The sequence below is a fragment of the Spea bombifrons genome, chromosome 1, assembly GCF_027358695.1.
Source record: "Spea bombifrons isolate aSpeBom1 chromosome 1, aSpeBom1.2.pri, whole genome shotgun sequence".
Taxonomy (NCBI): Eukaryota; Metazoa; Chordata; class Amphibia; order Anura; family Pelobatidae; genus Spea; species Spea bombifrons.
This window is the reverse complement of record NC_071087.1, coordinates 136,992,853-137,018,031: the sequence shown is the minus strand read 5'-3', so window position 1 is coordinate 137,018,031 and position 25,179 is coordinate 136,992,853.

Here is a 25,179-nt window from a genome sequence, read left to right as displayed (position 1 = left end):
GGGCATAGAAACTAGAAACTACAGGGCCCCAGAGCAAAAATTACCCTGGCGCCTCCCAACTTCACCAAACAATATGACCCACAGTGCTACCTTTGCCATCTATGTTCACACACTTATACATACATTCATGGACATACACGCTTATATATAGACATCCATCCTCACATACACTTATACATAGACAGTCATGCTCACATACCCTTTTACATAGACATCCATGCTCACATACATACAAACATACATATCCATGCCCACATACACTTATACATAGTCAACTATGCTAACATATACTTATACATACACATTCATGTTCACATACTTACAATATTCATACCCCTTCACTCAGATGGACCTCTGTAGTTACGCCACTACTAATATCTCTAAGAAAATGTAAGATCACATTAGCTACCGTATATTCCGGCGTATAAGAAGACTGGGCGTATAAGACGACCCCCAACTTTTACAGTCCAAATATAGAGTTTGGACTATACTCGCCGTATAAGACTACCCCTCTACCACGGTACAACAACCAGCCATTCACGGCAAGTGATGTACCTTACCGGTGATTTGCTGGTTGATTTGCTGACTTATACATACATGCACTGCCCTTACACACACACACACACATATATAATATATATATCTATATATATATCTACACATATGCCTGTCCATACATACACATTTATACACTGCCCTCACCACACACCCCTGCCTTTACACACACATGTATATGTATATATATATATATATATATATATATATATATATATATATATATATATATATATATACACACACACACGTATGTATATATATATATATACACACACACACGTGTGTGTGTGTGTATATATGTATATATATATATATATATATATATATATATATATATATATATACACACACCAGTGTGTATATATATATATATATATATATATATACACACCAGTATATATATATATATATATACACACCAGTGTGTGTGTGTGTATATATATATATATATATATATATATATTTCTCCCCCCCTTTTCCCTTTCTCCCCATCTCTTACCTTATCTTCTGTCTTCTTTCTTCCATCCAGTTGTGGGAGCCCGAGGTCTGGCACTTCAGACCTCGGCTTCCCTGCTCTCTAATCACTACGTGACGGCTATTGATGCTGAGCGCCGGGACATGACATCATCCCTGCGCTCGGCATCAATAGCCGGCGCATAGTGATTAGAGAGCAGGGAAGCCGAGGTCTGAAGTGCCAGACCTCGGGCTTCCCTGCTCCCTCATCACTACGCGCCGGCAATTGATGCCGGGCGCCGGGACATGACGGCATCCCTGCGCTCGGCATCAATAGCCGGCGCGTAGTGATTAGAGAGATTGGTGGCTTTGTGGGAACCTCCGGCTTGGTAAGTACCCGGCGTATAAGACGACCCCCCACTTTTAAGATTTTTTGGGGTTAAAAAGTCGTCTTATACGCCGGAATATACGGTATGTTAATTTTATTCTAGATTTAATCTTTACATTTACATTTTTAAATATATTACATGGAAGAACTGGGGCACATATAGTACCTAATCCTATATATTTATAGAGAACAAGCAGATTCCATAGAACATTGATATTGACAATAAATGTATTGTATACATAATTTTCATTTAAAATTGCTTAAAAGTGTATTTTTCGAACTAAACAACAGCAGTGAAGCTCCAGTCAATAAAAAGTTAATTATATCTGACAGTAGGCTTAAAATACACTCTTTTCTTAAGAGATTGGTTGCTAAGGAAGAATCCAGTAAGTATCTTTATATTTGAAATTAAAAACTCATTTTTTAAAGAGCATTTCAAAATGAAATAAATTGTTTCAGAAAGTCGGTGAAGCATGATAAATAAAGGATTTTTAAAGAAAGGATGATTAGATGTTAGCATATAAGGTGAGGAATAGTCACTGTATGTAGCAAATCCTAAAGAAAAAAAACCAAAGTGAACTTTACATCATTTGACAATAGGTATGGATGCAGAGTAACTTTCTGGCTTTTATAAATGTATTAAAAGAGAAGAATGAGCACGGTCTATGTCATATAATGTCAGGGGGGAGTATATCCCCAAACCACTGGCATCGGAAAGACTTACACAAAAGCAGGTGAACAGCAGACTCTGGAATAAAGTTAAACATAATTCAGAATAAATCTCTAAGCTCTGTCACCCTTAATTCATAAATATAACCATATTCAAACTATACTGACACAAGGCACAAAGAGTCTAGTTCAAGCACTTGTTCTCTCTTGTCTAAATTAATGCCATCCATATTCCATAATGAAAGCAGCTGTAAGGCTTGTCATCTTTTTCCATTGTTCTCCTAACATGTTATCCTACTGTAAATTTCTACACTGGCTGGCTGTTCTATTTAAAATCATGGTCGTCACCTGCGAAACTCTCATTTGACGATACAGAATGCTACATTTGATTATTCACCTTAAGGCCTACATCTGTCCTCCTCTCTCATTACCACTACTTTAACCCTAGGAAACACTTTGACCTGTCTATCAGGCTTTCACATAAGGGTCCTCTACACTTTTTGTTCCATTATATCATACAATTTCACACCATGTCCACACCAAGCAACATGCTGACAAATTATGCAAACATAATATAAATAATAATATTTTAATTCCTGTGTTAAAAATAGTGACAAATGCGGATTGTGATAACTAGTACTTTAATATTTTAGAGCTTTTGTCTAGTTCCAAATGTCAGTCTCCAAGCAGATAAAATATTTACCATATGGCCCATAACAGAACTGATAACTAAACTATGACTATGTCTTTGTCATAAAAAGAAGTCCTACCTAGCTAATCTCTAATGTGTAAACAACTCATTACACCTTCCTAATGAAACAACTACAAAACTCAGAGAAAGGTAAAGAAGTCCTTGAATTTTGAGCTTAACATTTCTTAAATTGCCTGAATGTGATGTCTTAATAGCCAGATCTCCGTGTAACAGTGAAGAGAAAACAGCAAAACAATAGTGAAAACATTGAAATAATTATCTATATTCAAAAGGTATGTTAGTCTACCAATTCAATTATGTTTTGCATAATGACACTAAGTTAAATTTACATGTCTGATGTCTTTTTCTTTAGCTCTCAAAGGTTTATCCAGCTCATGAACCAGATGTTGAAACAAGTCTCTGGAGATACATATTTTCTGCATAATATAGTGGAAAAGACAAATGTGCCTCTTGATTTTAATCCCATTTGCACAATTTATTCCCAGTATAAACATGCATGTATAGGGCTTTGCCTGACCACACATTATCACAACTAAAAACAGAGAAAACAATTAAAAAGGTTAATAGAAATACATTTTAAAAATCTTATTAATGATTAGAATAAAATATTGCCTTAGTGCTTTTTAACTATAAAATGATGAGCTTTTGGGAAAAAAAGCATTGCAGGGATCTTACTGATGTTCCAGAATAAATGTCCTGTTTTATTTTTAAGGGCTTGACGCGCCAAATAAGTAATATATATATACATTTGTATCTACAAAAAAACATTTTTAGTTTAGTAATGTGTGCCTATGGCATTTTAGAGTTACATTATCAAAGTATGAATTAGGCATTGAAAGGCCTTAGTTATGAATAGAGACTAAAAAGGTCTAGTAAAACGGCGTCTTAAAGATGATGATATAACCTGTGCAGGACCAAAATAAAGAGCTCTCCAGTCACCTGTTGATTAACAGAAATGTACAAAAAAACAAAGGTCATCCTCTGAGACTGGAAGAGCAAAGATTTCAAGAAAAGGGATTCATTACTAGACACAAGAAAATGGGCAGAGTTTAAAAGGAAAAACAGTGCAATTAGGGAGATAGGAACAAATGGGAGATAAAAAGAAAAGAGGTGGAGAGATAAAGAGAAGGGAGAGATACAAGGGGGGAATGAGAAAGGGGATAGATGGCCAAAAAGGGAAGAGATAATGAGACCAGTCTGGGTTCGGGGCAAGCCGTGTGGATGTGTTCTGGGTACCAGGGTTGGCCTTTGGGGTGTGATCTATGCCTGCAATTTAGGGTTTGCATGCATTATTTATTTGATCTATACCTTCAATGATGAGTTTGCTTGTGATTTTCAGTTGATCAGCACCTGCAAATAGAGGGTTTGTATGTCTCATTCAGTTGGTCTATACTAGACTTATGCATTCAAATTAATATGAATTGCAAATGTAACACCAATTGCATATTTTGTCAATTCGTACAAATATCTGAAAACAAGGCCAGACCCCACACGAAATGGACAAAAATTAAGGAAAAAGCTCCAAAATTGCATCTGAAATTCGTGGGATCTTTCAATCACATTCTCTCACACGCTTGTCCACATTTACTCACTCTCGCTCATGCATTACTCTCTCTTTTTTTCTTCATCCTTATCTCCACAAAACATGATCTCCCTGTGAACTTCTGCCAAAATGGAGGAGCTTCTGGCGATGCCCTCTCCCTCGATTGTTGGGTCTGGGTAGAGGACATCACTGGAAGCTCCACCCTTATAGACTAGTTTTGTCTCAGACTCAATGACAACGTGAGGGATGAGCTACCCCGTATTGGACTTCCTGCCATGCGGAGGAGTTGATCCTGTTGGTAATCCAGTTAGATTGCCGCCTCTGCGAGAGAAGACAGGAAAGAATATCATCAAATCCCATGCTCCCATCAAGAACCGAAGCAGAGGTCTGAAAGAACAGACCTTGTGCTCCCTTAATTTTAAGCTGCTTAGAGGGAGATCCATGAACACCCGCACCCAACACCCACTACTACCAATTTTCCAGGGCATGTCCCAGGACACTAAGAGCACATGGAGAAGGTCACAATTCATGGGACCGTCCAGGCAAATATGGGAGAGTTGGCAACTATGATATAATGATGAGGAATGTACAAATGTACAAAGAATCTACACATGGCTTAGAAATTTGAAGGCAAAGGAATAAAAAAAATCCATACATAGTCATTCCGACCAATAAAACAAATAATTTGAAGACAATCTATAGGTCAACAGGTTTTTAAAAGGGGTCATAATTAAACAGGCCTCGAAAATTATTTTGAGAAGTTCATTTTCTTCCTTATACACAATAGTCCTACTATGGATATATTTTCAGTTTACACATCTCTAACTTTGTACTATTACCCATAGCCTGTCTAATTTCACCCAGCAGGTTTGCAATCATACTGAACTTGATTGATGAATTTGTCATGAAGAGGTCTTGGCCAAGTCTAGAGCAAGGCTTTCAGGGATCTGATATTAGCATGGAATACAAGTGCACGTGTGTTTGGACCTATGTGTATAGATAAAGATATGAATAGTTTAACATGTTCGTAAGACATTTTGATACAGAGGAATTCACAGATAATTTGTGGAGTCTGAGAAAGCAGTAGAAAAGTAGATAGATGTCTCAGAATAAAATGATACTATAATTGGCATCAAACAGCTTTCTGAAATGATAATTCCCAAAGCCTGGGGCCTTCTCATTACAGCTATTTGAGAAGCAAACTTATTAAGACAAGAAATGAAAAACACATTGCTGAAATGAATTTGAGCAATGCTTTGTTTTTGTCCCAGTAAGATTTAATTTTATGGTACTGAGGCAAGATTTGAACTACACACCTATACGAAAAGGCCAAAAGAATATAAAATATTAAATTGCATACAAAAGATGGACAATGCAATAGGTGAGGAGACCTCAAAGACATTTCACTGAGGAAACTTATCAGGAGAGATGCAGCTCACTTGCTTCACTATATATTAAGAATGTCCAAACCCAGTAAGCTTCTGCTGCAGGAAGAGCTTATATAGCTCTGAATAATGAATTGTTAATTGTGTAAAATTTTCTAAGAAAAAGTCTCTCCACCCATTGGATACAGAGGGTCTGCTCAGCCCTTCTTGTTGGAGAAACTAGTGTTGGCCTTTCTTCATAATGAAGAAAGGCCATAAGGGTCCTTGTTGCGAACCTGCTAATTCTGTCAGAATGTATTATCTCCAGAATGTATTTCCAGCATTGTGCCGACATTTGAGGTGAGGGGATGAGGGGCGACAAATGCATATGGGGGACTTTGAAGAATCTGGCATCTCCTGGATATTGTGCCATAGGCCTAGTTGGCATAAGCAAAAACATGTCGCTGACTGCACTCATTTCTTTTATTCCATCTGGCTGCTTATAATGTTCCTTACAATTACCTATCACGTGCGATTGACAATAGTTTTGAAGAAGTAGATCAGTGAGCTTCATTATGGGAATAGGAAAAAAATAAGGAGCAAATATGGGTACACTAGGCACCTGCAGCCTAGGTAGCAATTTTTAGTATATATTTTTTTTATTTTATCTTATCTTATATATATATATTAGAATAAGACGGGTCACATTTAAATAGATTTAACAAACTGTGAGAAGAACAAATATAATATGTATTTTCCATTTTAAGCCAAATGATAATAATAGATTCTGTTATTCGATGACATTTAGCATGACATTTTAGACGGTATATAAAATTTCATTACCCAAAATTTTTCTTTTCAAATAGGTAAATTGAAGTTAATAAGTAACCCCGGACTCTCATCAAAAGCTAATAAGTGTTGGCTCATCCACATACATACAAGTGTGGATTTTCTTGCATTTTAATATTTAAGATGTTGAAATGTAAAATTCAGTAGGATCTCTCTTTTTCTCTCTCTCTCTGTCTCTCTCTGTCTCTCTCTCTCTCTCTCTATATATATATATATATATATATGTGTGTCTATCTAGTCACTGTTAACTGTTTCAGTTCCCATATGATCACAAATACGCACAAGTAATTCTGCACCATGGTTGTAAAGTGCACCTATGTTTTTAAAATTCCTTACATTTATAAATACATTCACATCTTAGTACTCTTTTCCAAACAAAAGGAATAGAACAAAATCTCAAGGGCCTTCGCTTGTCCAGAATATCTCTTTGTAATCAGTTGATGCCTCTTATGGTGTTGAACTACTCTTGAGTCAGGATCAAAGTGGTTAGAATGGCCCTAGAGTTTTTTAAGCAGAGGAACAAATCTTGTGGTGGAAAGTCTAAGTATTTCCCCCTGTTTTTATCATTTTTGAAAAATCTTGGTGCTGATACGTTTGTTATATGCGTGAATATGGCTTCAAATTAAAAATCTACTTATCCTGAAAAAGCAATACGTTATTTTGTGTGATTGCACTAATAAAGAAAATGCATTTGTCCAAGACAAGGTTTAATTTTAAAATAATAACAAAATAAAATGTGAGCTCTGCAACTTTTTCTAAAAAATCTATATACCAGAACCAATATAATCAAATAAGTCAACAATTGCGTACAGGTTTCAATAGACCAATCAATTTAATGCAAAACAAGATACACACTCAAACAAGCCAAAAAATGTCACTTACAGAATAGAGACAATGGCATAAAGAAAACAAGACAAACCCTCAACATTTAGGCTAAAAACCTTCCTCTGAAGGTAGGCAGAGGAAGGCATGTAAAAATTAATTCAATGTTCTGTTTCAGAATATATAAATGATTATATATTTGGAAATATTATCCTGTCTTTCTGTAAAAAAAAAATATAAATGAATATGCAAAACATGGCCACAACTGAACAATAAGTTAAATTCATCAAACCTGCACAAAGTAAAGTGACTATATAATAGCCCCACCTCAGCAAAATACTTTTGAGTTACCTCCTTGGCACCTCTTCAGCATTAAAGCTCAGTAAAATCAAGATGCTTGAAATAAAGCAGACAGTGACCTTAAATTATTATGTCTTATTAAATCTACAAAAACTACAAACAAAAAGTTGTTTTTTTAGAAGAATGAGCACCTGACCATAATACCTTCTAAGAAAAACCTTTACTCTTTATGAAACCTACATTATAAAATTGACAAACTACTGTACACAGAGGTAAAAAGGATGAAACTGGGACCACTGTTCAGAGGTACCTTGTACTATACTTCACCATTGCTAATAATTAATAAACTACTTTGATTGTGCTTATCAGTTTTTTGACCCGGCTTCCTCGACCATGCTCCCTGGTTTCTTGACCTAGTTCTTGGATCCTGATTTGGCTAGTTGTTTTTATCCATGGTACCAACCTGGTTTGCTGACTTCACCTCTGTTATTGTGATCATAGTCCCTTGCCCTCTGGTGGATTGGTCTACTATGTTCTACAGGACCTTCTCCCACAATAACGTTACATGCACTCTTGCGGTGTACAGTCACACACTAAGGGACCAGCTGGGACTGGTCCTCCAGGTATTTGATTTTTCAGGTGGCCAATCCTGGCCTGACAGTACTAGTTCCAATTTACTAATCTCTTTCTCAAATTATACTCATTTACATATACAAAGAATGAGAAGCAACAATAGTTTGTCGCATCAAACATTGTCATTTCAAGAATATTTTACCAGAGTTGTCCTAACAATTTCTGACCAATTACAACACAAAGCTTAAGGATGCTTACACAAAACATTAAAAGTACTCTCTAGTTTGCTAAGTAAATAAACCTCAACAGATCTGCCATTTTAGTTTTTTCCTGTAAGTGTTTCAATGAAGCATCAAGCTAACGATCTGCTGTTACGATCAAGCTAAACTGTCTTTAAAAAAATGAGGGGGGTGGTATCAGAGAGTATTCTTGCCTGGGGTGCCAAATAGTCTAGGATTAACCTGATCATCCTTACATCAGGAACTAGAATTTTATAGTATGACAACTGTTGGGATAGTTAAGGAGACTTATTCATATGTTTACGATACTTATATGGCTGAATAAAAATGTAAACAGATCTTACAAGAAAAGATCTGGTCATATTTTTTTATGTTCTCCATTGTTCATCTTCTGTTTCTTATTCTAAACTTCTACAAGGAGCTTTTCTATTTTCAATTCACTGGGAGGTTCATTTATATAACCCTATAAATTTTCCTTTTTTAATACAACTCAGTCAAGGAAAACCTTCGAGTCTTTAAGTTATGCCTTTAAAAAAATACAAGATTTAGTAAGTGAAAATCTCAAAGAGATACTCATACTCATTTTCTTTAAACGTCGTCTACACCAACCCCTCCATTATGAAATGATATATATATATAGTACCGTTCCATTTATTATTGCATTAACTATGAATTAATTCACATCCATCTGTTTCTTAGGTTGTTCAGAACAAAGGCAACACATTCATAATAAAGTATGAAATATGTGAGTGGAGCGTCTTAATTTATAGCTTTATTGCTCACTTGAGTATGACAATGTAATTCAGTAATAGATCAAGACATTTCCGGATGCCTAGACATGAAGTCTACTGTCTTTGAGACATATTTAACTGAACAAAATTTCACAGCGCCAAAAATGGTACAGTTAATTAGTGTCCTTAATATATTATAAGTGTAATTAAATGCATAATTTGGTTTCAGTGAAACTCTCTGTCGTATTTTATCAAGTTTGATGCTCAGACAGTAATTTGCGTAAATTTTTATTACTCCATTTTGATTAAGCAGCTGCTTGATGCCAAAGTTTTTACATCTTTTCTTTTTGGAATATTCTTTATTTTAAAGATTATTGTTATTAGGGATTATCAATATTTAATCCCTGTCACAATTTTAACAGAAAATCCATTGAAATATTCAAGAAGTGATACCTGAAAATGCAAGATTTTTATGTTTACAATATTATTGGTTATCTAATATTCTCATTTTAGTAATTGTGACAAATAATAATAATAATAATAATACATAACTATGTCTATTAGGGCAGGAATACTTCATGGACTCTTGGACCTCTGTTACTGTCCTGAAGAAGAATTAGCGCTACATTGGTTAATTCTCATTAGTTTTGTGATCTTATACAGATTCACTTTTTGGTTTGAGGGTTAAAATTATTAACTTAGATTCGTCAGTCACCATAACCAACTGGGATAGCTATCCTATCCAAAAATGCATGGAATTGATATTGACCAGTTGCTCAGCTGGTCATTTAACCCAAGAAGTCTATAAAGTCTACATGTTGGAGTAGCTTCAAAAGATATTAAAAGATATATGGACCAAGAATTGCTAGAATTGCTTATGTTTGCATCAAAACATTAAGTATTATTTGAATCCATGATCCAAATTCTTCTAACTTGCATCTTCTCCCTTCTCTCTTCTGTTCTATCTTCAATCTGTGATCTTCATCCACATCTCCGCGGACATAACCCTGCGGGAACTTCTGCCAAAATGATGGAGCTTCCGGTGACATCCTCTCCCCGAACCCTCCGATCAGAGAGGACATGATCGAAAGCATTGCCATTTTGATGTAAGTTCCCGACAGGTTAATTGAATAGATGCAGAAGTGGAAGTGGTCAGCAGAAGCGGAAGTGGTCTGCAGAGAAGGTAGGGGAATATTTAGAGAGCATGAATGAGTATGAGAGTGTGAGAGAGTGAGAGTATAATTTTAAAATTACAAATACATCTCAGAATAGGTTATGTTGATTCACAGTTTCTTTAATAATACCGTAATATGGTTTTCCAAAAACAGTATATAGTTATCAGGACCTTACCTGGTCCATAGTGCAGGAGGAGGGGTCCTAGGTAGGAATGGCCAAAAACTGCGGTCACCCACTCATAATGACCAAACTGCAGCATCAGAGCCGGACGATCATTTAGGAATTAAGTCAAACAAGCCAGGTAACAAGAGTACAAACATATCCAAAAAAGGGAGGTCAAAATCAGGACATGAGGTCGGCAACAGTAGTGAGGCAGAAAAAGGTCCTCACCAATAGTGAAAAGTCCAATAAACAATAAAGTAAAAGGGGCTTGGGTCACAAAAAAACAAACAAAACTGGGTCAGGTAACAAAAACAGGCAACCAAACAGGTAGCGACACACAGCTGGAAAAACCATGTTCAGACACACAATACAACTGAGCACCTGTCCACAAGTGTTCAGGGTTTAAATAGGGTGTACCTGGCATCTAGACATTCCCCAGCTGGAATTGAGTAAAGGCTCATCTAAGAACCCCCTTATGGGTTGGTACGCAATGGCACCACATCATGCAGTGAAGCCAAGGGCAGTCTGATACTACACGCTGTTGGGAGGATCTGGGGGGCTGAATGCAAAGCCTAGCTCCACTCTGCAGCCCAACTAGATACAGAAGGGAGACTCGGCGTGCGGCTGGTACTGGAGTACCCATCACGGAGGTAAGTTGCAAGCATGAGAACAGTTCTTGCTCTCTTGTAAATAAAAATTAAAAAAACTTTTTGAAATCACACATACATTTTTTTCCCTTTTAAGTATCTTCAGTCTATCAGTTGTGGTCTACTATAATATATAATGTTGGTAAATGTATGTAAAGAAGAGCACTATGCCTGTAATGTTTTTTTTATATTTCATTAAAGTTAAAAAACAACTATACTATCCATTAGTTTATAGTATTTCAACACAGCTTTAGCAGATGAATAAATTATAATAATAACAACAGTCAAGGTTAGTGCTTTTATATTATTATTAGTGTGATCAAAGTAAATTGCATAATGGAAATATTAATGCACCAAAAGCTTGATTATGTCATGACCCAAGTTTATTCAGACAATTATCTTTCATAAAGTGTAATTTTACACTTGAAGATAAAAAAGAGAAACATTATAGAAAGGGCAATTTACATTTGCCTAAGTAAATAGACAAAATAAATATTCTATACACACATTTCACGCTGCTCCAGGATCAGATAGATGCATAACTATCTTCAATTTGGTTTGTGGTTATTACAATAAAATTAGTATTGCATAGTATTATAAAAACAGTTAACAAATAATAACGTGCCTACATTTCCAAAAGTATACACACTTGGATCTTATTTTTTAATACAGCAGCATGGGTATAAACTTAAATCTAAGGACAATGCATTGTTAGCCTAAGGACTGGGCTGGTGTAGACACCCAGTAGCAGGCAGTCCAAAAAAAAACCAAATGTCAACAATCCTTCCAGAAGGTCAAAGGCAGGTAATGCATGATCACGAATGGTTAACAAGCAGAGGTCTTGGAGCAGGAGTTTTTCAGGATAACCAGGTAACAAGCCAAAGGTCAAAAGCCAAAGCCAGGAGGTCAAGTGAGATCAAGCAGGTACAAGTACCCCTTGGGATTGCAACATGTTGCTACTTTATCTTTTCATAATGCACACAGGATATTATTTTGTATATACCTTGCCTTTTGATGCATTCCCTTGTATTCTGTTGCTGTTAAGCATGTACCTTGTTGTGTTTGCATTGGTAGCTATGGTGATGAATTCCCTTCTTCTCTCTTTCTGTTGTTCTCAATGCCTCCCCGCTATATTTGTTTCTTTTTTATTTATAATTGAGGGAGGCATGTGGAATTTTATGTCTCACTCCTTGCTTTTTGGAGTGAGTGGGGCATCTATGTCATAGAGGTCATTTCCGTTCGTTGTCACTTGGTTATCTTAATAAAGAGCCACACTGTGGTCCGACATGTCGATGTACATTGCAAGGGGGGCCAACTACATTCAATGTCTGATATGGTATTTAGAATGTGATTATCATAAAAGTCCCTTTAGTTGTAATGGTCAGGTATCCCAATAGTACTCTTACCCAAGTTTTGTCTAAAGGCTGTCTTGTACAGCGGGCAATTACTTTCAAGGGATCCATGTATAAAGTGGATATAGAGGCAAAAGGTGATTATTATTGACCTAAATTGCATGCGCCTACCCAGAATCCCTTGTGGTTGTGGCAGCGCCATGAGATTTCTGAGGGAAAAACAAACCTTCTGGCTTGTCTGGTGTCTGTAGATGAGGGTTTAATAATACTTCTACTACCCTCTTAATTTTGGAAGGGTTTTCCATCACCTTAACCCACCATAAGAAGCCATAAAAATAACCAAGAGAGATTTCAAGACAAGTGAAACAAAATGCTATAAACAGATTTATTTCTAATTTGCATTTAACAGTCTGTTTTACGCTAATTTGGGTAGAATTTTTTAAGCGAAGGACTGAGAAAATGGACCCAGCTTAAACAACCTGTCTAAATAATGAAACTGCTTCTGGAGAGAACACTAATAATAAGAATGTTTCTCTGCTACAGGACCACCAAAGGAAATAGTTTTGAAGGTATTTTCTCTTAGTACTTACTAGATATTGTTCTTTTATATTAGAACCACATACCCTCCTTCTCTAATAACAACAAACTAGTTTTCAGTGCAAAAATAGCAAAATTGTCATACTCATCATGTTAATATCAGATTTTTTTTAAATATCCTACTATTGTAATTATTTAACCATTTCAAATTTATTTTCTGGACTTTTACTATAGAACTTGAGGTAATGTTATTATATTCCCTTCGCAATCCATCAAGGAAAAAGAGAAAAAACTGACAATTGTGACAGGTACCTATCTTTTATTTACACACCAGCTCACATACTTACTACTGGCAACCTCAGACACAATTAAATCTGATTATTCATGCTCTTCAACATATATAACTAAAGTGGCAATCACACTAGAATGACAGCAAAGCATATAAGTATATCATCCATGGATACGGCGTGAAAAAAGAGTGGCAGGCTAAATGGAAATTCATATAATAAAGCCTTTAGAACGTTTTAGCTTGTTTTTTGTTACTAAGGCTGTTCATCAATTGGGAGATGCAAACTGTTTAAAGAAAATGGTCATTTTTTTCTGTGTACAGATGTGAGATCAATGTACAGAAAGAAGCCACATTGCTTTTCAGTGACCACCATATAGTGTAGTCTACAAGTAAAAGGGTACACCTGAAAATGTCCTTTTTTGTGATTTGTTTTAGTGGTCTCATTTTCAATTACTTCGAACCATCAATTAGCAAACTAACTACATTGTATTCATGATTAAATAATAATTTTGAAAGCTGGTAACTGATAGCAAGGGAGACAAATTCCATCTACAAAAAAAACTTTGAATATGTTCCTGCTAGAATGTAATGGTGTTATACACATGATAAGGCACCCCTCTGGATTGTGGGTAGAGAAAAAAGGCAGTGAGAGAAAATCAATAAATTTCCTCTGAGTTGAAAGCACCAAAATAGAAGGCAGCAGATGATAACATTTCAACACAGTTTATCAAACATGTTTCAATGTCCCTATCATTTCTACAATGCTGAAAGTAAGTTGTTGTCTATGACATTGGTTATGTAATGTTCATTGAATGAGTCAACAAAGTTAAATATTGGAAACACACCATATGTATTCTTAGGCCATACTCCTCACAAAAACTAATTGGTTGCAATTATGCAAAACTCTGAGATTCGGAAACAAGTGAGTACATCAGCTACCCATGAAATAATATTTAAAGTAAGAGGACCTCGCCAGGTAGTGACATATATATAGTATGTAGTGACAATGTAAGCCCTAGGGAGATGACTTGTTTGTATTTTGTGTACATGTGCTGTACAAATCATATATGTGGGTCCCACCTGCATATGGGAACCATTGGATAGCAGCGTGGGCCAATGCTTCATTTCCCTTCTCCCACAGAAGTCCATGCCAGATTGTGACTATCCAGCCTGGGATTTCTGTGCAAGTGTAGGTCATGGACATTTAAATCCCCTCTAGCCTTAAAACTGTAAACACTGTTGAGGAGAACATAAGTTAAGCTGTGCTCCCTGAGGAGGCCTCGTATGAAGAATACCTGAGGCAAGCTGGAAATAGTAAGAAAATCCTCTCAAGCTGCTGTGCTACTATCATGGGGTCACAAAGCTGCTGAACCTTGCCTCTGCTTCTATTTGAGAAATGCCACCACAGTGACAGCCCTACTACTATACTGTTGCTATAACATTTAAAATATAAATGTTATCACAACATCCAAAATATCTATTTATCTTAATTTGTACCATGTCACTTTTGATACTGCACTCCAGGTCAATAATTGTGTTGCCTCCTTTTTGGGGCTTGGTAGACAGTTTTTCCTAGTTTTCAGGAATGCATTTGCTACATACATATGCTATTTTGTAATTATAAAGATACATATAAAGAAATCAAATTGTATCCAAGAAGAGAAACATTGCAAAAATCCAGATAAATTAAAATCCTTATGAAATTAGTGGCGGTTCTCAGCAAAATAATTCCCAGTGTGAGGTTGTCTTTGTTTCTAGGCAAGGGAGCAGCATCTGGCCGTGCCCACCCATTTCCCTCCTACTCACCATCTAGACATCTCCATATATGTAGCAACCCCATCACTCCATAAACCCATTCCATTAGAAGGGGGGAAACTCCAGATAGCCTAACCTGGAACGTTCCCAAATGTTAGCATTAGCTGTGCCTTGGAAAAAATCGCTGATATAGCAAGGTTAATGTTACTGCATCTTATGACATCATTGGTATTAGGGTTATTTTTTTGTGAGTTTACATGAAACATTTAATTATCTAATATAAAAATAACATATAGGGATTATTGTTTATGGTAAAGCAATGGTGCTCTTGTGATAACAGATTTAGATCCACTTGCCTGAGATGAGCGGTGTATGGAAACCTCTTTTATGTGGCCATCTTATAACATTATTGAAAGACTAAAGTGCTCTTCCCAGTTGCATTAAAGAAGTTTAATTTAAAAATCGCTTAGCATCATTACATGACTTGACTTAAGAGCAGAATATTGCCAAACTAATTAACTTTTTGTGATCTGGTCTTGATTTATAGCACAAGCTACTCTAGGCACTAAACATTCCACCCTTTCCTCCACTACATAGGTGGGGAATTGGCATACCTGGGAACTTCTCAGGGTATGCTACCAGGAGCTCTTCACCTTCTGGAAGAGTGACTTTACATAGGGATGGGCCAAGTTGCAATAGGGTAAGGGCCAACCACATGTAAGCAGCATGGCTAGCCACAGCATAGGCATGGGAAACATGGCAAGGGGCTGACCCTAAAACTTTGGGAAGCATGGGTTTAGCCAGAAACTGAAGTCAAACCCGGAGAGTTTCCAGGTGTGGATATTTATAGGAAATAAAAGCACATGGGGAAAAAAAGGTTGGTATGGAAAAAATTTGTAGATTGATGGAGGCAATATAGGGGTTGCATCATAAAACGCCCCACTAAGCCTCCCATGACACTTTCAAAAATGTCTAACCTATATGTAAAACATTTTACATATTCCTCAGTACAGCTGCTACTTAGAAATAGTTATGCTTAGCAAAATAAATAGGGGGATTTTGAAATTGTACTGAAATTGTAATATATATTGACAATATGCTCAATTGCATAGTGTTTTTACTGCATCTGTACAGTGCTGTAAATGTTGATTCACTTTTCCTTCTCATATAGCAGTGGTTTTATCACATTGCACTCAAATACAGGCAGCAATTTGAGATCACAGAGTTAGAGCAGTATTAATCTGATTGGTGCAACCATAACAATCTAGTGTTTAAAAACACTCTAAAGGAACCTCTGTGTGTAGATCACATAACTGTAGAAGAATAAAAACACGGTAATGTCCCATACTGGTAGGTCATTAACATGCTACCATTTTGCATATTGTATTATATTTTTAAAACAAAAGTTGCTAATTAAATCTTTTTTTGTTTAGTTTAAGTATATCAAAGGTGATGGGGAGAGGAGGGGAGAAGGAGAAGGAGAAGGTGTGTGTCTCACAATATTATTGAGGACATGAATTTTTCTGGATATTTGAATATGTATCTGGGTATGTGCCTGTGTGTACGTGTGTGTATGTTAGTGTTTATGTGACAGGGTATGTTAGTGTGGACGTGTTTGGGTATGTTAGTGTGTCTGTGAGGATATATTAATGTGTTGGTAGGCTAGTGTGTGTGATTGTGTGTGTGCCTGGGTATGTGATTGTGTGTGGGGGTATGTGATTGTGTGTGTGCCTGGGTATGTGATTGTGTGTGGGGGTATGTGATTGTGTGTGGGGGTATGTGATTGTGTGTGTTTGTCTGGGTAGGTTATTGCAAGTGTTTCAGTGGGTATGTTAGCGTGTTTGGGTATGTAACTGTTTCTGCATGTTTGTTAGTGATTGAATATGGGTGTGTCTTTTAGTGTGAGTGCCCCTCCCCAGCTCAGGCTCTGGATCAGCCCCTGTCTGCAATGCGTCTCGTGACCACAAGCTTGGCATGTCAGGCACCTTAGGCCGTGCCTTAAATACCTTGTAGTATTATCTGTAGTTCGCCCCTTTTCTGTAAGTTGATGTTGCTGCATAACTGTGTTATTTTATTAATTAAATGACTTATTGTTCACTTCTTTAGTATAGAGCCAATCTTATTTTAATATTTAATTGATTGTATTAACTAGTGATATGCAGATATTTAATGCTCTGGTAATGCCTCTGATTCATTTCCAGGTTATTCTTGGTTTTTATTTGGATATGCCCTCCATGCCAAATGTATTCCCTCCCACATTGATTTTATATAGTATGTGTAAGGCAATAGAGCTGACCTAGGTAAATTATTTTAACACAAGAGGTATTGATCATGTTGCCTTAAGGGTTCATGGTATTGGCGAGTCCTGTGGGTGCAATGGCATGTCTGTGAACTTTTGTGATATAATGTGCACCATAATAACTAGATGGGGCTAAATTATTCTAACTTGGTGGGTTTGACAGAGTGGGTGGGCTTTGGCACAGTGGGCATGGTACATCAAGTAAGTATTTGATAGCTGTGCTTTCGCATATGAAGGGTAGCTAGATTATTAGACAAACCTGATGCCTTTACTCCTTACCACTGTCACATTCAGAGTTCAGAGTCTGCTATAATAGATAGTCACACCTTATACACATCTTTTGTCCTATCAGAATAAAAATTGATTTGAATACAAACTTGTATACCGAAACATTTTCTTTTTTTTATAGAAAAAAAGTTTTTGACAATTAAGTGTTTTTATATCCATTTAGATAAAAAAATAAATACTACTTTGTGATGTATAAATATTCATGGGGAAAAAAATATCATATCAATGTTTATTTGCACCAAAAATATGCAGTGTCAAACATATTAACTTAAAATCTGAAAAGGGATTTGAACTCAGTATAACTAATTAGTAGAAAACATATTAAATAGATGAATATAAAATATTCTATGTTAAGAACTTCAAAGAAGCAATTATAGTAATGATATGTTTTACTCTGTAATTCACATTTAATTAATCATTAAAATGCTGATATAATTGTATAAATCTGCAAGTTTATTCTTTTCAAAATTATAAAATTATTTATATAGTTACATAGTTACTAGAAATTCAGCATGAAATATATGTTAAAGCGACACTTTATCAAGGAATAATGCAAGTACCTTGTATTCATTCTTCAAGGCAGCTGAAGCTCAGAGCACAACACCCCCTCAGTTTTTCCTTTTTTTACACCACTGACGACAGGAAAGGGCTTCCATAGATGTTAAATTGTCCCGTTAACATTTATTTCTGTGCCTACGAAAGTTGCTGAAAGTGCTAAAATTGATTGGTGGTGGGTATACTGTGGGCACAGCAGAGATAGATGTGTTCACCTGTAAGCCAAATAGTTGGGAGATGACAAAAGACCCAAATACATATTGGGGAAGATTATGCAAAATTCCTCCATGAATTTGCAGTGAGGACCGCACAAAAACCACTCAGCTATCATATAGGCATTAAATGTCATATGGTGACTGGAATGTCCCTTTAAACCCATTGATGACAGCTGACGTGCATGGCATGTCATGAGGTTAAATGAGGTTAGACAGCGATCAGAGATTACTTTCTTCTCCTAAACGCTGTTGCTGTAGTGTCACGATATTGAGTCATTCAGCAACACGGAAAACTGAGTATCAGGGTCTTTGCTTCAATCTCAGGGTCTCATTGAAGAGGCAGGTTTACACAGTTTGGACCTGACTTTATATTGATCTGATGATATCTAAGAGTCCCACTGAGTGCATTTTGCTCCCTCAATTAAGTGTATCGTTAAATAATGACAAGTCAAGGTTTTCATTAGGGCTGGTACTAGAGCAGTTTGGGTAACACATTTGGCGGGTCAATACAAAGAATCTTTACAATGGGCTACTAAGGGTTAATTTTTACAGAGTCTCATGGCCAGCTCATTTAGAACATCCCTAGGTATGTAACAATGTGCACCATGTACAGTGGTGACAGACATGTGCTTTAAAAGAGGAGGCAATCAACAATAAATATATGGTTTGATGGGATACATTGAATCATAAACATTTATTTTGATATTTCATCATATTTTATGATATATTATGATATGATCAAAACAATCTTATCTAAATAAAGCAGTTCTTGACTTGAAAAAACAATATATTCATTGTGTGGGTACACTAAACGAGGAGAAGAAAAGTGCAGCAAAACTGCAAAACTGCAAAAAAAAAAGAGCTCTGTCCTTAAGGGGTTAATCTACTTTTTGTTTACAAGAAATAATGTATTTAAGGACATGAATAAATGTCATAATAAAGACGTGGATAAAAATGCCTATATTAGATATTTTCTTAGTGAGAAAATATTGGTAGCATCATTCTGTCCACTATAATTTTGATATTTTTTGCTTGAAACTGTACAATGTAGGCTCTATAGGGAGAACGTAACAAACAGGGAGGACTGCATTTTTTATTTTTTTTTATTTTTTATTTTGAGGAATTGCCTGTTGTGTCATGAACCAAATAGTAAAATAGTTGTAAATGTACACTGTATCCAACCACAATAAAAGAAGTAACATAACACTGAATTTGAGATAGAATTGGTAATCAATAATGCCATTCACTACTGATTCTGTGTTTACTATAATATTAACTATGTCTATTATTATTAAAGAAAAAGCAAAAAAAAACAAAAAAAAAAACGCGTGCCGCACTATTGGTAAAGTAAGCAGATATGTGAAACTACCTGCTCAACAGAATATAGAACATAGAAAATGCTGATCCTAACACTGCAGAAAATAGAGGTATAAATATCATACTTTTTTACTCAGCATAAAGCACTTAAAAAGGAAAAAGATGAATAGATTATCTTCCTTCAAAAGTACTTCTAAATGATCCTCTGCGAGATAATATCTACTGGCAGAAAGAAAAAAGAAATCTGTAAAAACAAAAAGTTTTAACCCCTTAATGACAAAGCCCATACATGTACGGGCTCAAAATGCATTGTTTTCAATGGGTTTAGGGACCGCCCATTGTCCTTAAGGGGTTAAAGAGGGCACTTTTAAGGAGGAACTCCTAAAATCCGTCTCAAGGAAAATTTTATAGACAGAATCCTTGTAAAATAATTGGCGATTGTAGATAGTAGATAGTATATGAGCAGCATTGTACGCATGAAAGTAATTAATTAAGCGTTTTAAATGCACTCAGTGATTCAGATTTAACCTTATTTGATGTCAGTGCTATTTTATTTGATAATAGGGCTGATACAAGGATCGTAAATAAATATAGAAATGTATTCTTTGTTTTATAAGTTACAATAGAAAGTATTAACACCTTAGTGACAAAGCCCGTACATGTACGGGCTCAAAATGCATTGTTTTCAATGCATTGTCCTTAAGGGGTTAAACATTTATGGGGCAAATATTTTAAGAATATTTCATGAAAAACTTTACAAACCTAACAATCTATCATACTGGCCCTAATGCCTGAGTGAGTGGTGGTAGGTTATAGTCCATTTTACTTAGCTATGCAGTCATGGTTGTACGAACAATGCATTTAGAATGAAAAAGATATGGGTAGAAGATAATTGGGCTTGTAGTCTCTGGCAAATTCAGAGTTTTTTTAAAAAGCAAGGTTTTTAGCCTTTTAGTAGACTTATAGAATTAAAGTATAGAGGTAATTAATTCCATAGTATAACTTCTCCATAATGTGGCTTATTCACTAAACTGTGTTTTGCGAAAAATGCTAATTTTTTAAACTTCAAAATGCCCTCTGAGGGTATTTTTGTTGCATCTTACCATCTATTTTCATCTGTATTTATCTTTGCTGAGGTTGTATTTGTCGCAAATGGGGTATACTTGGAAAAGGGGATTCCGGGTGCCGACACCAGGCCCGGACTGGGACAAAAAATAGGCCCGGGCATTTAAGCCTGAGCAGCCCATATTTATTTATTTATTGTTAAAGCCCACCCTTCATGTACCACCTTTGCATTTAATCATTTACACAAATCATTAACACATTCATTAATGCAGTCTCACAAATCATTCAAGCAATTCATCCATACATTTATTCATTCATTCTCATACGCATTCACACTACCCCCTCTCTTCATCTTATCTGCCCCTTCTCACTATGTTCCCCCTTTTCACTATGTAACCCCCTTCCCAACTTCTCAATATGTACCGCCTCTATTTATCCCCTCTCCCCCTTTCTCACTATCTAACCCCCCTCTGCCCCTTCTCACTGCACCCCCCTCCCTCACCCTACTTACCTTGTTGCCGGAGCAAGCAGCAACTGCGACCGCGCCTGTGGCAGGGCAGGATTGATTTAGGGGCTGATGGAGCTGCAGCTCCAGGCCCCCACTTTAAAATAGGCCCAGTCAGGACCGGACTGACTGGTCCTATATGGCCGCATTAACGCAGAGCCCCCAGCTCTGCCACTGTATGGAACAGTATAGAGTGATGGGAGTTATGATGTACTTTTAGAGCATAATTATATAATGAAAAATACATTGGAAATGGTACAGCATAACACCCATCACTCTCACACACTTACCAATCCACACGTATACCAATCCACACGTATACCAATCCACACATATATACCAATCCACACATACAGGCCCGGACTGGCCATCGGGCACACCGGGCATTTCCCCGGTGGGCCGGGCCGGGCCGGGCCGGATTGACTTGGAGGATGTTAAATAAAGTTAAAAAAAAAAAAACCCCGTTGTTTTAATTTAAACCCTGTGCGGCCGCAGACCCGTAAGGGTGCAGGTGCCCCTTATGCCCTGCGTTAATGCGGCCGTAGGTAGGGTAGGGGCCTGGAGCTCCTGGCCGACACAACCCTGTCTAGGGGCAAATAGTTTAAATCCCCCATAGCTCAAATAATAACAAGAAAATGCTTCTTTGATAAGAAAATGGAGGGTTTAATACTGCGATGAAGCCTATGTAAGGCTATCACACACAGGGTTACATTGGGAATGAAGATGTATGGTAACAAGGAAATAACAGAGATGTAAGTAACTGCAACAAGAATGTAAAGATTGTAACCAGGTACTAGGAGAGACCACAATTCTCATAGGGACAATGACATCACATTTACAGAGACCAAAGGGCTCACACTAAACAAAAGCTTCAGGCTTCTCTTTACAGATCTTATCACACATATTTTACAAACAGGCACTACTGCTTTCACAGACAATGCAATACACTATTTACAGTTGTACAGTTGCCCTTTCACGTGGGCATTTGTATTTAAATAAAGGTCTTGGCCTATCCAAATGTTGTTTAGTTAGGTCAGATTACTTTAACCCCTTTTACACCTAATGCTTGTAAAACATATTTGTAATATAAATACGTTAACATGCTCCCTAAGGTGCCTGGCATGGTCTGCACGCTACCTCCACAGTATTAACCATTAGTCTGCCCATTGAACATCTCCAAAGAGCCATACTGACTACAAAAAGGCACCAAAAGGCACAAAAGGCACAATCTAAGTATTGACTGAATTTAATTAGGCTGTGCTGGAGAAAGCTTCATCCAAAACGGCCACCATTATTAACTAAGAATTATGAAGGGCTACATATGTTTCTCCTATAAGGAGCAAAGTTGCCATCTTAGAATGGACCAATGTTTACATGGATGCAAAACAAGTCCATTTATTTTTAGTAAATATTTTATGTGCTAGAACACCAAGAAAACAAAAAACTCTAATATCTATATCTAATTATTGATCCCTGTAAATCACTTTGAACTTATTAGGTAAATAATTTGATAAATTGATAATTTATTAATCAATTATTAAATGTTTTGTTTTTATCTTGAAACGAAAACATGGGCTCAGTCTTTAATGTCTCTAGATTTATGAATTCTGATTGGCTGTCATAATAATCCAGTTTATGTCGCACAGTATGGAAATTGTACCTGATTGCTTGATTACTGCAAAACTACATTCATTCATCATTTTAAAAAAGGAAATTTTGAAAAGAGAAAACTTGGCAAGGTTTTTTAATTTTACTCATTTCACAATCAGTGAGACAAGCATCAGTTATTGCTGTTAAAGAGGCAATACATGTGCACACAATGTCTAAAAGGCAATTATCAACCTGTAAATGTTAATAAATTTTGATTTTAAAGTCATACATATTTGCACTACTACTTTAGTGTCATGGACATTAAATTGTCCCTTTAAAACATAGTTACATAGTTACATAGTAAATAAAGTTAAAACCTAAGTCCATCAAGTTTAACCCTTCAACCTAACCTTTCTAATCCAAATGAAGGAAAATCAAGCTATTGGTTGATGCCAGAGGAGGCCCCTGCAGGTGACCAATAGACTCACTCGCACAGCCCTTTAACTCCTGACGGTGGAACTTGGCCTGGGGAGACCATGGTCTCCCCACTCCAAGCGTTAAAGGTCCGTACGAGTGGCTCCCCCGGCCAAGTTGGGGCACCAGGATTTTAAAAGTCTATACGAGCGAATCTGTTGGTGACCAATAAAGTCATTCTCATGGCCCTTTGACTTCTGACAGCGAACCTACGGATTTCCGCTCCTGTTAACCCCTGCAATGCTGCTTAGATTACGGGAGCCGAAATCCATAGGTTCGCCGTCAGGAGCAGAGACAGGCCAATTGGCATTCGTTGATGCCAGAGGAGGCCCTAGCAGGTGACCAATAGTGCAACTTGGCCTGGGGAGACCATGGTCTCCCCGCTCCAAGAGTCTGTACAAGCGACTCTATTGGTCGTTCGTACGAACCGTTAACCCTTGTAGCGGGGAGACCAGGGGTCTCTCCCGGCCAAGTTGTGGCACCAGGATTTTAAAAGTCTACTGCATTAACCCCGTATTACCCCCTTAAACAAAAATTGGCAAAAAACAAAGAAAAAAAACGAACACAAAGAATGTACATGAAAATTCGCCCAAACTGAACACAGGAACGGGCGAATATTTATGGAATATGAAGATTTTTTCCCCCCACGAAGACGAACACGAAGACGAACATGAAGAGTTGGCCGGCGCCCAAGTCTAATATAAAAACCTAATTTATTGTCAAGATCGAAAATATGATCTGCCTGTTTATTATGGTCAACTGGGAAATCAGATCTTTTGAAAAAAAATTAAAAAGTGTAAGTATGTTATACTGATAAACAAATAAAAACATAATCAATTTTACCAGAAAAAACCCCACAACAAATACATTTTCTTTCCAACGTACAATCATAATAGGGGATGGTTACATTTCAAAACATAAAAAATGTATATAACGCAGCTGCTTCCTATAAAGTATTACTAGAATGTGTGGCCAAGGTAATTTACACGCATGATTTGAGCATAATTCTAAGCAAAATGTTTTGATTGACAAATTTTCACGGGACTTTGCAGAACATTTAAGCAATAAAAAAGCTACTAAATTCATTTTACTATGACATACTTGAAAATCCAACTAAATATGATGAAAAAGATTACACCATTGTATTTCTGTAGATATTTGGAACAAACCATGCTAAAAAAAACCTATGGGGAAGTGTTATACAACCTAACAACAGCTACAAAATTATGGAGTACCTCAAAGATTACTATTGGAGCCCATAATTTTTTATATTTTTATGAGCAATATAACAAAATGTGTTAAAAGTATGTCTCTTACGGCGTAGACATTCATAGTAGAACAAGCCAAATGACAAATTATTTAAATAAATTAGTAGAATGGTTGGGAGTGTAGCAGCTGAGTCTGGTGCACAGCTCAAAAGTTTTCAGCAACTACTCGCGCGCCTCTCCTCCACTCCATCCCACCACCCACGTCGGCGCTGCTCTGACTGTGGTAGTGGGAGCGCGCGTAGATGAGCAGCAAAATATGACTTCATATCCCAGCACTCAGAAGTGAAGCCGCACACACACAGCGACGGAGCAGTGAGACAGAGGCCTCGTGCTTTCACCTCAGGACTTCAGCACGGTAAATTTATAAAAAAGGGAGGGAGGTAGGGGGGTGGTACATAATGATAAAGGGAGGAGAAGGGTAGATAGCGAGAAAGAGGGGGAGAAGTAGTAAGAATATTGAAATAAATAAAAAAACACATAGGGG